Source organism: Argiope bruennichi, chromosome 2 (assembly GCF_947563725.1).
Source record: "Argiope bruennichi chromosome 2, qqArgBrue1.1, whole genome shotgun sequence".
In the NCBI taxonomy this organism is placed as follows: Eukaryota; Metazoa; Arthropoda; class Arachnida; order Araneae; family Araneidae; genus Argiope; species Argiope bruennichi.
In genome coordinates this window covers 115,699,038-115,717,252 of record NC_079152.1, presented here as the reverse complement: position 1 = coordinate 115,717,252, position 18,215 = coordinate 115,699,038, and the positions used below count along the sequence as shown (strand labels likewise).

The following is an 18,215-nucleotide window of genomic DNA, read 5'->3' as shown; positions in this document are numbered from 1 at the left end:
ACGTTGACCACGTAAGAGATTCTTGACTTTCTCTGAGGCGGGCTACGATATATTAAAAAGCACTTAGCAGTTCATCATTTTGATTAGAAAAAAGACTTTTAAAATGATAGTATTGATAATATTGGATGAACTCAGAATGCATTTAACGGCATTAAGCATTACAAAGAAGCAGAAGAGAATAATATGACTGAGTTACCTATGACAATTCATTAAATATTTTATTAACATGGAATTAACTCAGTTTTGTTTGTTAGCAGAAGATGAAGATAAATTTCTAAGTGCTAAGTTCGGAGAATCCAACTCACTTTACTACTTCCTGTTCGTTAGAAGTCGAATTTTCGGCAATTGTTGACATAAATAGATCCAATTCCAGACGAATATCAAGAATTGAAAAAATATATAGTGATCAACATGCTCAATTATCCCAATGATTACTTTATTTAATAAATTTGTTCGCTAAATTTTTGTATAATCTAAAATGAGCTTTACTTGTTTTTATTTAGTTATAAGAGAAAACCGGTGACAATTTTACAGAAAGAACTCGTGAAGCTTTACATAGAGTGTCTTGGAAAAGTATTGGATTCACCAAATTCGTTGAGAATCGAAAAATCTCTAAGCTGAGAAATAAGACCTTTTAAATCCAAAAGAAAGAGAATTACTAGGTTCTAGGCTCTCGCCAGTTGAAGAAAGTTTTCATAGTAAATCAAAAACCACTGTTCAGACAGAATCGCGACTCTTCTAAGAGAAAATTTTTCTTCGGAAGTCTAGTGCTAAACTGACGCTATTCTCACCATACTAAACGCAATCTTTTGTGTTTGAAGTGAGTAGAACAGAAATACTGGTCTTCCTAGAAAATGTATTCTATCATTCAAATGTATATATTCATCAATATTTTCAGGGGGGATCCCGTGCTTTCAATTCCTTTTTTTTTGTCTACAAATAATTGATTATGTCGACATTTAAAATGAGGCCATTTATTAGACATATTCAATAGCCAGATCTCCAGACACAAAATCTTATTAAAATTACTTGGGAAACTCTTGCAACAATCGATCCAATTATTTTCCAAGAATTGAAAACTGAATCCAGAACCTGAATGTGAAAGCAGAAATCTGGCATATAACCTAAAACTGACAAGAAGTAATAGTTAAAATACTTAACTTACTTTTTTTAAAACTATGTAGTTCACCAAAGAATTAATTTGATCGTATGTAAAATATTTTTTATGAAATTATTAAGAAAATAATAAATTCAATTTAAGAACTGTGTAATGAAGATTTAAAGGAAATGAAATATGAATTAAAAATTATAATATCAAGAATTTAGCTGTCGATGAAATAACTTTGGTAACGAAATGCAAATGAAGTTTTAAATTTCAGCGTAAGCACCTTATTCAATTCTTTAATGGTCAAAACGAAGAACGAACTGTAGAAAATTACGCCAGTGGCAACACTTCATCTTATTTCATTGAATTATTTCGTAGAGAAAGAGATTAAAATTCTACCATCTGTCATTCTATTCCAACGAATTCTTCTGTTAAGAACAATGTTTGACAGTTTAATTAAAGCCGTTAAAACAAAGCATTAGTATTGATTTGAATACTTTAAACCCTCTTTCCTGTTGTTCTAAGGGAACAAGAATTAATCCAAATAAAGAATTGAAAGTAAACAAAGAGGGAGAATAATTATTCGGAACAAAATTGTTTATTTAATTTTAGCGAAAGTATTAAGGAAACCATGACAAACAAATTAATGTGACTGATTTAAGAATATGGCCATTTCCTGGAATAATAGGATGGCATAAATCTGAATCTTTATTAAAAGAAAGGTAAGTATAATGTGTGAGCATTGGTTAATTATGTATGTATTATGATAAAAAAACAACGACAGAAGGAACCAATGTATAGCAATCTATATGTTATTAAATGGAGTCTATTTCATAAGGAATTTTGTTAGTTACCAGATGTGGATCTATAGACGTTCAATACTTCGCAGGCTAAACGGTTTCCGACTCAGGATTAACATTTATTTATAGCTCTGAATAGTGAGTTCCCAACACAAAGTCAATTTGGGATGCAAACCCAATAAAATTGATTACATTTTACACATAATATCTTTTTATGAAATTTGGTATTCAGCACAATTCTGTAATAAAAATAATAGGATAATCTTATGTGCAAAAAGCTTGTACATCACTTTTATTGATTTTGAAGATTTAACTTCAACATTCAAGAAAAATATCATTACCGAAGAATTCAATTATCTTTTTAGAAGAATTTTTCCATGTCGTTATAGCCTGGTTGGTAGGGGCGTTGGATTCGCATCCCATGGGTTGTGAGCTCGAACTCCGCCGGCCGAAGACTCACCGTGTATACGGTGGTTGGTGCACGTATAAATCTGTCATGACCACAAAGTCGTCCATGTCGGGACAATGATACTGGGGGTACTGGTTCAGAAGTGATATTTCTCTGATTCAGATCTAAATTACAATCTGTGGATGAGTGAATGAAATGCATGAATGAAGTCCGCTCAGTTAAAAGGTTTGTGGCGCATGGGTAACTAAGTCGTACTCTTGACCAGAGATAGCGCAACTGAAAGGAGATTTAAAATCGCAGACATTCGTCAACGGGCTTGTCCATGACAAGCGCCGTAAGAAACAACAACACAAAACAGAATTTTTCCATAGTAATTTTTTTTCAATAGTGAATTCTATATTTAATTATAATGAAGTATTTTTTATGTCAGAACAGAATACGATGATTTTCATTTACATGCTTGAAGGGGGAAAAAAATTCAAAATCAACCAAAACAAATCTAACAATGTTAAAAATCATTTTTTCTTCTTTTTAGCAATTGAAATGATTTTTTTCTATATTCATTTATAGATTAAAAGAAAAAATCATAAATTTGTTAAACTTTATTAATTGTATTTATTGAATAGAATCTATTAAAAAATCTATTGAAAATAATCTGGATTACCGAAGATACCAAAGCCATTTAAGTAATGAAAACAAGTTTATCGCTTCCCTCAAAAGTGATTTTCTTATGGAATCCTAATACGGCTGAATAACGAAATAAGATCACTTCGCCTAAATTCAATAAATTACTATCTGAGGAATTCCAGGAAGAAAGACCATAAAACTAGCCATTAAGAGATCAAGACGGCTACTTTAAAGAGCATCATTCTGTGGCGATGGTATCAAATTACTAGAGATTTTAAAGCGCATTCGCATCAATGAAATCAGTGGCACAAAATAGGTGGAATTGTGTTTTCCCCAGAAAACTCATTCTTAGATGCACACCACACGGTCTTCAGAACATTAGATCTCCTTTTTTTATTTCTGGAATTCTGGGCAATAATCGTTGCTGAAGGCAATTTGCCGGAGGTATCAGAATTATGTGTCGCGATCAACTTTCGGTTCCGGAACATTTGATGTCAGTCATTACAGAAAAGTGGTTGGAAGATTCTAGCACAAGTCACAATCGCTGTTGCTGTTATCTGATCGCAGAAAATATCGTCTGCCTCGAAGAACCTTCTCAGACAGTGAAAGTTGCAGAGATCTGAGCATATTCTTAAACATATATATTCTGCATATAATCAAGTAGATTAAAAATAGCGATGTTTCGAAAGATTACGAAGTAATAATAATGATTATAAATTTCAAGATTGCTATGGTATTTGTTTTTGTAACTTCTAGATTGTTGAGTCATTCACATAATTGGAAATACAAGCTTTTAGGTGCAATGGAAAATGATGCAAAATATTCACTGAAATATTGAAAAGTTTTCAAAGAATCTTGAGTGAACATTTTTCATATTTTTAATCGAAATTTTACTAAAATTTCATATCTTTGATTACGTATTAGATTACTAACCGATAATACAATACCTTTACAAAGTGAGTGTTTATAAAGTGTTTCAAACGCATGTTAAAGTGAAGGCACAAATATTTAATAAAGAATACTGTGGTGAAAGCTTATAAGCCAGTTAACAGCTACGCTATCCGAGCAATTACTTTTGTATCGTGATCATGTTACTGGACTGCGAACCACAAGGTCCCAGGTTCTATCCTCGCTCATCCCAAATCACAACATTGGTGAAATCAACATTTTTATAAGCATTTCTATTTATTCTTATTTATTTCATTATTATTTTTTATTTTGTTATTTTTATATCGTTCGCATGCACATTTTCAAACTTTCATTGAATGCATTTAGAACAAAAGTATCAAATATATCAATTTCACAGCTTATTTAAGAATAGAATAATATTTTCTTTAGTTTATGATTTTGCACTTGGGATATGCTTTCAATTGTGCAACGATAATTGTATTTCATTCACATCATTCTTTTTTATTTATAATTAATGTAAATTAATATAGAGTTTGAAGATTAATAATAAAAGATTAATAATAAAAGCTATAGCTGATGATTTTCTTTTCATTCGTTCCTTAGCCCAATCACTAAGTATGAAAAAAGTGATGTTATAATGCAAATTCTGGAGTAATTCTAACATTTTTGTTATTTTATGTTTTTTAGGATGCTGAATATGAATCTAAGATTTGCCACTAAACATTTCTTTTGGAATTATTTTATAGCCAAAGGCGTATAATTTTTTTTCTCATTAAAAGTTATTTTTTGGGGGTTTTTATAGTAAATAAAAATTATTAATTTCGGTAGAATGTCATTCTAAACTAAAATAATCTATGTAAAGTTTTTACAAAATCTTTTTATTTACCTGTTTTATATAAAAAGTTGACTATGAAATAAGCATTGCGATATATTAAATTCAGTCAATTTTGATAAGTGTTTGCTTATTTTAGTTATAATTACTGCCCATTTTAAAGCACGAAGGCCATTTTGAGATTTTGAAGAAGGAGATGACATTAAATTCCTTTTTCTCTGGCTGACACCTGCTCTATGCATATACCTAGCAACGGTATCTATCAACATTTGTGAATCAACGATTCAAGAATTCTCCAAGATAATGATAATTACAGGAAATTGATCAAGTAATTCAAATAATATAGCCCTTTACTAGAAAATCCCACTTTGGTTTCGATAAAATTTCGATTCGATGCATAATATATGGATGAAAATTTATTTGCATAAACACTTTACGTTTGAAAAGATTTATTAACCAAGGCAGAAAGGAATTAATTAGATAAATATTATTATAACAAGATGGTTTCTCATCGTTTAACGTCAAGCCAGCAATTAAGTCCATTAGTGTTGTTGCGCCTAAAGGGCATGAGTGTTGAAAAAATTTGCAGGGACGCAATTTATAGGAAATTTTGTGTTTAAAAAATACTGATACTTTTTAAAATTATAAGCAAAAAAAAAAAAAAAAAAGCTAGAGTTTCATTTCATTAAAAAATTTTTTGTACAAGCCTTTAGAGTGAGGAAAATTTTCTTCGCCCCCCCCCTCAAAAAATGATAGCAAACCTTAGATTTATACAGGACCTTAAAAAACATAAAATAGTAAAAAAATTAGATCCAAGAATTTGCATTAAAAACAATTTAATGATTGGACAATCGGCTACACAAACTCTAAAACTGCAGCGAAGTTAAGTTTCAAAAATCTTTTAATACATACATACTGTTAAAAATATAAAGCATATTTTTATATCAATTTTTATTTGAAATATATATCTAAATTTGCACATTGATTAGAATTTTCAAATTCAAATATCCGGATCATAAGAATATATACACATATTCAAAAGTATAAACACACATATTTAATAAATAAATAAATTATCAAATAGGAAGGATTGAATTAAATTAAAAGAATCTCATTTCCTTGATTAATGAGCAGATCAAAGGAAAATCAAATTCTTCATTATAAATTCATTCTAATTTATCAATACTTCCTTACCAAGTTATGAAACAAAATTAATTTATGGGTCAGGGTAAATCAAACATTTTCGAAATGAAATATTATATATATATTGAATTATTCTTACACAGTAAATAAAGATGATAATAAAATTTGATAATAATTCCTAAAGAGATTTTTTAGTGAAGTGTAAAATTATACGGCAACTAGACACTATTTAATCCAATTTATTCCATAAGCAGAGCTATGCAATTAATGAACTAGTGATTTCTAATAAATCGTTGGTGCCAAATGGAGAGATATATCTTTAGTTATTTTCCTGGTTCTTTTTTATTTTGAAGTAATCAAATTACCGTATTTTGATTTGCATTTTTAAGCAATTAAATAAACGGTAGCCACTGATCGCATTTAAATTGAATCTTATTCAAGAAGAATTCATTTGCAATCCAATTTCAATGCAAATGTGAATTAAGTTTTAATTTTACCAGAATGATACGACTTCAGTCTTACATTTATCCAAGTCCTGTGGTTTTGAAATTTAATGTAATGGTATTACGGTGAGAAAAATGGCATTTAGAACAGATTTTTTTAAGGAAAAAGCTTCCGTCTGACGAACTGGTAGATTTTTTGTTTAACTTCGTAATAAAGTGAATAATGAAAGAAATTAAGGATGCATTTCGGGCATCTTTCTTTTAATCAACTGCGTTGAAATCTGACATAAGACTGCAATTTTGATGATACGATCATATACCGTCACTCATGCATCTAGTTTCTAGCGTTTGTTGGCTATCGCATTAAAACAATTATACAAAATAATAGATTTGGTCGACTCTTTCATGGATTAGGCAAAAATTTAAAACATATACACAATTTTATGTTTCAAACGAAACATATATTTTTTTAATTTTATAATAGTAGTTATAACGTTTTAAGCCAAATTTCATTTGGGTAGATTATTTAGTTAAGTTATTTACTAACAGATAGATTTTTATCAGACGTATTTTATCTACGTATTATATTTATCTATTTTTATTTTATTCAGGATATTCTAAAATGAAGGGATTCATCAAAATATTTGATTAAATATTTTACTGATTACAATACTTTTTCTTTACGTATTTATTATACCAGAACGTTACAGTGAATGTGAATTCGTTTGGTTATTAAATAAATGCTGTGAATGAAGAGAATACGTGTATAAATTGATAAAACTTTGAAAACAATTTTCAGAAAAAAAATTGTTACAGTTTTCATTAAAATATCACGCACAAGCTATTTAATACAACGAAATAAGACATTAGTATAAGTTGATAACAGAAAATTTCTTATTTGAGTGCAGTCATACCTCGCTGAACAAGCACCTCTTATAACAAATGATTGGCATTATGGGCAAAATAAAATGTAAAAGAAACAATTCTCTTAACGATCGATGTTTCGCAAAACGAATGATGAAGAGACATGATGACGTCACATGCATGAGTGATCTATACTTCGGGTATCAGCCTGCGTTGAACGTCTGTTTGTAGAGAATCCATATTTCTGTAAGGGAGAAACTTTGACCGGTTAGCATAGTCAAATGTCATTCTGAGAGATTTGAACAAATACCAGTGAAGTCCTAAACGAAGAGTATCTGACCAACAGTATACGTCTTAGAGGTGAATAGTGGCGACATGGATGACTCGATGGAAAAACATAACGAGAGTTACTGAAAACTTATGGATCAGCAATGGAGCTTATGGAACACAGTGAGATTTTTCGAATAAGATTTGTCCAGCGGTGGAAGAAATAATAGCCTGAACAAACTTCCAATTAAATTATTGCATCATAAATGCTAAAAATCACTACTTAATAAGGCAGTAGCTATGTGTGCAACGAATTCATTTAATGATGAATTTGTATCTCATTTTTGCCAAAAACAAATGTCTTCAGATAACTTTCATGTAAAATAAAGCAACTATTATAACTAATAAATAACATAACTATAAATTTGATTAAATATTTATTTCGAAATGGATCACACTGTTCCACTATCTCACATGGATTCCCACAGAAAATAAATCCCCTGGCTTAACCAATATTTCGCATTACAAGTAAGATTGGGAACGAATTAAGCTCTTTAAATGAGATTCCACTGTATTTATTTTTCTACAGTTGAATTTAATTAAAATGAATTTGAATAATATTCCATTTTGAAGCTAGCAAATCCCTATTTCGGGATGCACCTCAAACTTTTCAACCGTGGTTCAGAAAGTGAGAACAACTCATTTCTCGCACTTTCCATATCATATATCTGGGAGAGCATTTGCATCTTAAAATTCGTATAGAGCGGAATTTGTTAGAATCCGGTTTTGAATTAAAGACATTTGGGCTTTGCCATCAGGTTATATATTCCTTTAAAAATTTGAATATAGAGTTACAAATTTTCATAATAATTGAAAGACATTGCGGAATTTTTCACATGATTTTTTAATTTCTCTAATAAAAATCATATAACTACATTAATAATCTGAATTATAAAGTCTCATATTAAGAATCTTGCACATTTATCTAAATATGAAAAAACCAATAAAAGTTTCATAAACTATTCTTACTTCTCTGACAGGGCCATTTATTGCAATGTTAACACATTGAAATTCATTATTTTTTTAAAATCTCAAACCAAAATAATAATTTAGCGTGAACATAAAGTAACTACCAAAATAATACAGGAAAAATAATTAAAGATAAAATACGGTGCCAGAAAATAATTGCGATTAGTTTTCAACAATCCAAATAAAACAAAAACAAAATTTATTTTTAATATATTTAAAAAATATGTCCCATTTAAAGTATAAAACGGACACAGAAATATAAAAAGTTTAATAAAAGCTGAATAAAAACAAAAAAAGATATTTCACTTACTTTTTTTTTCAAAATAGTTCAATTCAATTTTAATCTTTAACTGTAAAGCTATGCATTCGATGGTAGAGGAAAGATAAAAAATAGGAAAAAATAGAAGCATTTCCCCGAAACAATGAAAAATATTTTTTTGTTTGTAAAACCAATAAATTTTAGAATTTATTGGTTACCATTAAGTAATTAAAAAATTAAAAGCTATTAGAAATAAATAAATGAGTTCCTTATAGATAAATAAGCAAGAAAAATAAATTGCGCCTTGAAAAAAAAACTTTATAAAAACATGCCATTAGGTAATTACAAAATTTGAAAACAATTAAACACAAATAAATGAGTTGCCTATGAATAAATAAGCAAGAAGTATAAATTGCTCCTTGAAAATTTTTTTTTATAAATATAAGCAAACGACTTATTTTGTGTCAGAAAAACAAGTAGAATTTTAAGAAAAATGAAATAGAATACTGTAAACATAGGAAAAATTATAAATAATGTAGTAGAGAAATAAATAAAAAAAATATATTCTTACAAATTCTGTTCTTACAAATCTGTTCTTCTTATTTATATTGAATTATTTTGCTTGTAAAGATAGAATTTTTTTTAAAGTCAATTTCTTATTCATTTCCAGATGATTTTTTTTTTTACAAATGTAAGTTCAGGAAAATTGAAACTAAAAAGATATTTAGCAATACAATAGAAGCACGGTTATATTAGCGCTTTCAAAAGTAGAAAGCATTTTTTAAATAAAAAAAAATGAAATTCAAATCAAAATTGTAACGAGAGCTGAAAACACAACTACAAAAAATTAAACCACAATGAAAACATTAAAAAAGGAAATTCCTAAACTTTCTTAAAAAATGACATTATAAATGTGATTAAAAATCCAACTTATAAAAGTTCCATTAGCGCTTTATACATTTATGGTCTAGTTTTACATCCGTATTTTTGATTTTAAAAATCTCAGCTCCTTTTTAGTTTTAGTACACAAATAAAAGCATGTTTTAAATTTTATTTTTATTTTTAATATTAAAATATTGTTTGAAAAAATACTGAATAATCCTTTATAAATGATAAATAACGACCAATAATGTGCTAGATTTAAAACAGAATAAATATTTCAATCATTAAAATGCTTTATAAAAGAATTGAAAAATTGAAAGAATACTATCAATAAGATGACAATAAGGATTTTAAAATAAAGGCTTAAATAAAGTCTTTCGATTTTACAAACAAATCACAAAAAGGGACCGAAGATTTTTTTTCTTCCAACTCTTTTGACTTTCTCAACCAAGTGTTGTTTTTAAAGAGATTTAAACGCCTCCTTTTTTTTTCACGATAATTTGATTCTTAAGAGTTAAAAAAGCACATCTAAGTCCTACAATCCTTGAATGAACCGACAAATGAAATGAAATATGCATGAAGCAGAACTGAGACATTTCTAAATCCTCTAATGTATATTTATTGAAATTGGAGCTGAGATCTCTTAAAGCTTAAAACCTTGACACAAGCGTTAAACAAAATGGCGCGGCTTTAAATTCCAAAAGCTTAGTCGAAAGCTTAGGTGAAAATCTTTGGAGGGCAGTTCAGTGAGGCAGGCAGATTGATTGCAGCTTTTGCAGAAGTGTTGCCCGGGAGCGTGTTGCGATTGCAAATGGAGAGAAAAGGACGAAAAGCAAACACGAAATTCGATATTCCAGCTGAAACAAGAAGAGAGGAGATTGTGTTTTTATCGCTTGAGAAACAAGTATTATCTAAAGCACCGTTTGAGCCGCTAAGGTAAGGAAGCAATTTAGTCTAGAGGAGAGAGAGCAACAGAACATTTTAGTTGAGTTAAGAAAACGAAGATTAGAGGATTTATGAAATGTTAGAAGTATAATAAGCTAATCACTTGAAAAAAAGATATAATATCTCTTACGATTATATTGATCATTGAGTAATAAATATTAAATAAGGTGTTTGTTTAAGGATTAAAAGATAAATCTGCATTTGCATAGGATATATCCCACACCTCTGGTGTACTGTGGTCACCTGATGATAAGGTCTCGACTCCAGAACCTTATAGTTTCAGGTTCGAGACTCTACTACACCACCGAAGAACCGCCATGTAAGCAGGTCCGGTGCACCTTAAATCCATCGGGAACAAACTTCCTCCCATTGTTGAGGTGCGTATGTTTGCTGAAGGGGTGCCAGATCAGATGCCATCCTCGTCATCTGACGGCGGTTAAAAATTATGTGGTCCATCACAAATTAGCCTTACTGTTGTTTCAAAATGGTATGTTAATATAAATGAGCTGTGCCTGTGGTAATACAAAGTCAATTTGGGACAAGGCATGTGACAAATTCGAAATCGTCATGTAGGGTAAGATAGTCAGAGCCAATTATTTTACTGCTAGTATGCTGTGATTAATTGGAGAGCAGTGTATAACTTCAAGTTTCGTTTTCCTCATACAGCTACAACAGTCAGATATACAACAATGGGTTATGGTAGCCTGATTGTCAAGGTTCATACGTTCACATATTCACTTCCATCAAAATCCATCATACATTGTAGAAGTTGAAATGAAATAGTAGTTTAGAAAGTTGGAGGGATGGTTTAAAAGTTATTCCAAAAAATAATTGCAGTAGTTTCAGTATGGGATATTAATTTAAATGAACTACACTAAAACGCATTTGTAAAAACAAAATTGCAATACCCAATTGAGAACTTTAAGGGACGATTATGTTTAAATGATAAATTAGTTTTCTAAAGTTAAATGTTTAAGTATATATTTTTTATTTCAGACTTTTCCATAATCAGTGCTATTGTAATTTTTGTCTCTAAAGTAAATTCGAAATTTAAAATTTCCTTTAAAGCTTAACAACTACTTTTCTGATGGTTAAACTATGATGTTCCAGTTTCTTCATTCGATGTATTCACCTTCATGATATTTATATTTACAGCAGATTTCTTTTTAAATTAACTGTTGTATTTATATTCTATTTAAAAGCTATACATTGAATCGTTAATAGAGATCAGCAACAACTCCACTTGCATCTTCTAAGTGAACAGATAATTTTGAAGGTTTTACTTTCAAACGGCACTTCAAGCGCAAAAGCAATCACATATGCAGTACATCTTAGGTGTTTCAAGTCTCTAAGGTTTTCCAAGTAAAAAGTCTGGATTCTGTTATTAGCTTTTACGGATTAAGACACTTTCTAGTCCAAGACTGATCCGACAAGATCCCTTTTTTTATAAACTGGTCATTTTAGTTTCACATGTCTATCCATTTTTAACCTAATCAACATATTTATTTTAGATAAATTCAATTTTTTCATTTTAGTAACTTTTAAAACTGTACATTCTTTTATTTATCTACTATAATTTAAGATTGCAGCTTAACACTATTCACACACAATATTCGTTCAGAATTTATAAATACCGTAATAACAAAATAAATTTAATAAAATAGATATGAAACTGGACCATTAAATTTGAGAAGTGTTCTTTATATGCTAATATTTTCCAACACTTACTTGACAAAGAGCAGATACTTTTTCTACTGTTTTATAATATAAAATTTGAACGTTTTATAAATTTATTTAAAAACTAGACTAATATTTTTTAATGGACTTGTCTCAATCGCGCTACCTTCGGAGCCTAGTTGGAAAATCAACTACTGGTTATCAAATCATAATAACCGATGTGCGTATCTTTTTTTCTTTTCCAAAGACGAAACAAAAAAAAAAACGTTTATTGGAAACAAATAACCATTTCAGAGAACAGCTATAAATATCAAATTTAATATAGCAATTGTTTCCAATTATTTTCGAAAAGTGTAAACAAGTCTTCCGTCGAAAATAATAAACACTTGAAAAAACACCTCTCTTATTGCTTCTTCATGTGTAACGGATCTCACTGTCTTGTGTGTTTTAAAAATAATGCAATTTATTATTATATTTTTAGAGATTTTAGAGTCTGTCACATTACTTTGTCCTATAAAAACACAAGCAACTGAAAACCGTTATACTCCTGTTTCTTTTTCTTTGTTTATTTTAAACGTTCTAAATCATATCATGTGAAACATTAGATTTCCGGTTTTTTTATTAATATTCTTTTAATCAGAAATATTAAGCATTTAGAAGATATATTGCATACCTTTTATTTTGGCTACAAGATAAACAAGCATTTACATATTGTTTTATTTTAAGTGATACACGTAAATTAAGAAATGCAAATCATACACTGTAACACTTCTATTTATTATATTAAGAATTAGAAATAGAAAGTATTGAATCTAAAATAATACTTTTGGCAAATTAAATTGCATCAACATATCAATTATAAAAAAAACCCTGCCTATTTCGAAAAAGGTCATTTTCAGAAATATTAAGCATTTAGAAGATATATTGCATACTTTTTTACTTCGGCTGCAAAAGAAACAAAGAATTTCATAATGTCACGCCTATACAGGTAAATTAAGAAATGTAAATCATATTACAGCAACACTTATTTCTTGTATTAAGAATTAGAAATAAAAGTATATAGGAATCAAAAGTAATTTTTATCTAATATATAAAAATGAATGCTTGTTTGTTCTCATTTTATGTGCTGCCGTACAGTTCATCCTTCGATTGCTATAAAACTTTGTCAATTTATTACTGGCATTAGCGCAAAGGTTATAGGCATAGTACAGTCATCATATCTAGTATATAAAAATGAATGCTTGTTTGTTCGCATTTTATGTGCTGCCGTACAGTTCATCAGATTGCGATAAAACTTTGTCAATTTATTACTGGCATTAGCGCAAAGGTTATAGGCATAGTACAGTCATTATATATAGCATATAAAAATGAATGCTTGTTTGTTCGCATTTTATGTGCTGCCGTACAGTTCATCAGATTGCGATAAAACTTTGTCAATTTATTACTGGCATTAGCGCAAAGGTTATAGGCATAGTACAGTCATCATATCTAGTATATAAAAATGAATGCTTGTTTGTTCGCATTTTATGTGCTGCCGTACAGTTCATCAGATTGCGATAAAACTTTGTCAATTTATTACTGGCATTAGCGCAAAGGTTATAGGCATAGTACAGTCATTATATATAGTATATAAAAATGAATGCTTGTTTGTTCGTATTTTATGTGCTGCCGTACAGTTCATCAGATTGCGATAAAACTTTGTCAATTTATTACTGGCATTAGCGCAAAGGTTATAGGCATAGTACAGTCATTATATATAGTATATAAAAATGAATGCTTGTTTGTTCGCATTTTATGTGCTGCCGTACAGTTCATCAGATTGCGATAAAACTTTGTCAATTTATTACTGGCATTAGCGCAAAGGTTATAGGCATAGTACAGTCATCATATCTTGTATATAAAAATGAATGCTTGTTTGTTCGCATTTTATGTGCTGCCGTACAGTTCATCCTTCGATTGCTATAAAACTTTGTCAATTTATTACTGGCATTAGCGCAAAGGTTATAGGCATAGTACAGTCATCATATCTAGTATATAAAAATGAATGCTTGTTTGTTCGCATTTTATGTGCTGCCGTACAGTTCATCCTTCGATTGCTATAAAACTTTGTCAATTTATTACTGGCATTAGCGCAAAGGTTATAGGCATAGTACAGTCATCATATCTAGTATATAAAAATGAATGCTTGTTTGTTCGCATTTTATGTGCTGCCGTACAGTTCATCAGATTGCGATAAAACTTTGTCAATTTATTACTGGCATTAGCGCAAAGGTTATAGGCATAGTACAGTCATTATATATAGTATATAAAAATGAATGCTTGTTTGTTCGCATTTTATGTGCTGCCGTACAGTTCATCAGATTGCGATAAAACTTTGTCAATTTATTACTGGCATTAGCGCAAAGGTTATAGGCATAGTACAGTCATCATATCTAGTATATAAAAATGAATGCTTGTTTGTTCGCATTTTATGTGCTGCCGTACAGTTCATCAGATTGCGATAAAACTTTGTCAATTTATTACTGGCATTAGCGCAAAGGTTATAGGCATAGTACAGTCATTATATATAGTATATAAAAATGAATGCTTGTTTGTTCGCATTTTATGTGCTGCCGTACAGCTCATTCGATTGCGATAAAACTTTGCCAAGTTATTGCTTGCATTTGTGCGATGCATAGTACAGTTATTATATCTAAGTCAAAGTCTTAAGTCACACAAAATAGAATAAATATTATTTATACTTCCCCTTTATATATCATTCAATTTCAATGAACGTATTCATTGTCGACAAGAAAATAAATATCATTCTTTTTATCATTCATAATTAAACAAGATAGCTATTTTAAATTTCAAAATGTTTTTCCAAAAAATATTTCTTTAGCGGCAAAAATGCACCAGGTACTAGGTAGAAGCAAATAAAATTTTATCAACATATCCATTATAAAAAAACAAAATAAAAAAAACGGCCTCTTTTGAAAAGGCGATTTTCAGAAATTATCTAGGAGAAAAATTCGTTTCTTTCTTTCTCCCAAACGGTTATTTCTAACATTTCTACCAAAAACAGCTTTTCTACCCACAGCTAAAAGCGAACCCTAATGCTCAGCAGAAAATGCTTTCTCTGTTCCTTTCAAGCAATAATAATAATAATAATAATAAAAAGAAGTCTTTTATATTTTACTAAAGGTTCACTCTGCATGAAATGTTATCACCTCACTCCAGATGCGTTCGAATACTGTTTCGTATCGCGTTCGATACATCTAGAACAGCTTCCCAATAAAAGGAAAGACTCATTCGGGCACTTCATGCAGAAATATTGAGCCTTTTCCTTTTATTTACTGCACCGGATCTTGCCGGATAGATCTATTAATATCGAATCCAATAAGGTGCCGGAATGTCAGTTATGAAAAGAACGTTGGATAAGGCCATATACATGAAATGCAATATCTCAAATGGGGCTTTTAGTACTTAGGATATAGCCCTATGATGATTAAAAGCTCAGAAAATGGATGTAGTAACAAGTATTCAGTGTAATAGGGTTTATGTCCATGGGTCAAAGATAGGAATTTTTTATCTGACGATGCTATTTATTTTTGATTGTTTTATTAAATCTTTTTATTCGGATGATAGTTTACTCAAAACTCCCTTTCACCGGAAATTATTAATTTCAAAATTTTTTATTTCAAAAATAGATGAGATAAGCAATAAATTTAGTAGAAACCTTATGAATTGGAACCTTGTGATTATATTGAGATATTATTTTTTATGTTTATGTGTGTTACCGCTTTCTCTCAGTTTTGTCTCTTGAATCCAGAATTGGTTTGTTTATTACTTAATTTAAATATTTTATTTTAGTCAAATGAACGATAATGTAAACCCTTATTTACCGCCCATATTCCGGCGAAGACTGTAAACTTTTCAATAAATAAATAATGGTTCTCTCCCCGGAGATCTCCAAGGTCTTACACTCTTTCAAGTAGGAGGGTCGTCGTGGGGCAGACCAAGACCAGACCCCGAAATCTTTCGAAGTAGAATGACGCATTAAAATTATCTCGATAGCACATTTTAAACAAAAATTTATTAATTCAAGCACGATTCCATATAAACTATAATTTACAAAACCAGTTAGAAGGAATGGTCACTCCGAAACATTCTTGCATTCTTTTTAATTAATTTACTTGTGTATTAACCATATGCCATTGGTGAGCAATAGTTAGGAAAGAGCCCATCAGAGTGCAAATTTTTCGCGATTAATCACTGGGAAGTGATTAATACACAAGCCCCAGAAAACTGAATAAGTATATGTAATAAGTATATATAATAGTATATAAGAACTGAATAAGTAAGTTTTTTTTTATGGATTAAACCCAAATTCGATATTGAATTATAATCGTAGTCACAAAGTCATAACGTTTTTAAGTTATCGCCTTTAAATACTTGTGAAAGTACAGACGGACAATACCAGTACAGGTTTGGTTTCGCAAATATACAGATGAATAACACCAGCACAGGTTTGATTTCTAATTTGATACATATTTACATTTTAGATAATAAATTTGTGTTCCAAATTTTTTCGAACTTGCTCTTTTCGTTTTATAGTTATTGCATTATTTTAGGCTCTTTCGCAGTCTTCAAATATGATAAAGTACCGTAACTAAAATCTGAAAGAAGCAAGCTTCATAATCCGATGTGCGAACACTTTTTATAAGATAACACTTAAGATAGATTTTTGTAAAAAGAAAATGCAGGAATTGTGGAGGTTTCTTCCAAAAGATTAAGCATTTTGTAGCAATAATTTTAAATACATCCAAATTTATTATCCTGCATCTAAATTTATTAGATTAAGTCACTGAACCAAACCATTGTTGATCACTTTTATTTACCTTTCAGAAGACAAGTGGTCGGCCAAGAAAACTCCTTGAATAACAACACTCAAGCGTTTTGATCGGCGTCTGATGGTCAGTGGGAGTTCCTTCTTCATAATATTTTTTGTAACGCTTTTTAACAATGGATAATTTATTTTCTGGTTGAAAACTGGCAGATGAATTGAATTCACTGCGTTCGTGATTTTTAAGTGTGAAGGCTTTTTTTTTACGCATTCGGGTAAAAAGCCGCTTTCGGATTGCACGGCCAGTTTTATTTGAATAATCGATTTAAGTGGTAATCATTTTTTTAGTCGAAATGAATTAATTTTTCAATCATCATAACAGCGATTATAAATAATGAAAAAAAACACATTCACTCAAAACATCAATTACTGACCATTTCTTATGACTATAAATTGAATAACTTTAAACGAGCAACTCTTGTATATATATAAATTTATTTCGTGTATCCCGGAAACGGCTCTAACGATTTGGACAAAATTTTATATTTAGATAAGGTTCTGTTTTTTAAGTTTACCTATATAGCTGTCTTTCTTGAAAAAAAAAAACCCGCGATTTTACACATACACACAAATTTTTTTCATAACTAAATATTGACATGTGACTATACATGACTTGCATAAGCGTGTCAGAGGTAGATTATTTCAATGCTTTTTTTTCTCATGTATGATCCCACGTTTGCAGTTCAATTAGATTTCGCTTATAACTTTAAACGAGTCATAGGATCATACGATTTTTTTTTTTTTTTTTTTACGATTTTACAAAAAAAAAAAAAAAAAAAAAACATTGCCGTGCTAAACTAGTTTTTTAGGTACTTTATATTTATTAATGAAAGGATTTTAAGTATATTAAGTGCAATTCTTTTGGCGATTAAATAACATTCAGTATTGTTAACTATCTGATGCAATCAATTGTACATCCATTTGGCAGTGAATTTTCATCTAAATCTGCAATTCTATTGGATCGTCTATTGTATTTATAATATTAAAACTTCTTATCCTTATTATGTAAATTTTTTCTTCGTTCATGATTTTTAAGCATTAGTTTAAAAATTATATAAACCTATTTCATTCACTTCCTTGATATGATGATACAAAAATATTTGTAGAAGCACATAACTAATAAAATTCTGTAAACATAA

At 29.7% G+C, this 18,215-nt stretch overlaps 1 protein-coding gene across 4 annotated transcripts in view; it reads right to left on the bottom strand.

Annotated features, from left to right (window-relative positions):
• The window catches only part of LOC129956695 (amyloid beta A4 precursor protein-binding family B member 1-interacting protein-like), a 336,170-nt gene that overhangs the window by 217,966 nt on the left and 99,989 nt on the right, over window positions 1–18,215 (bottom strand). The window lies entirely within an intron of this gene.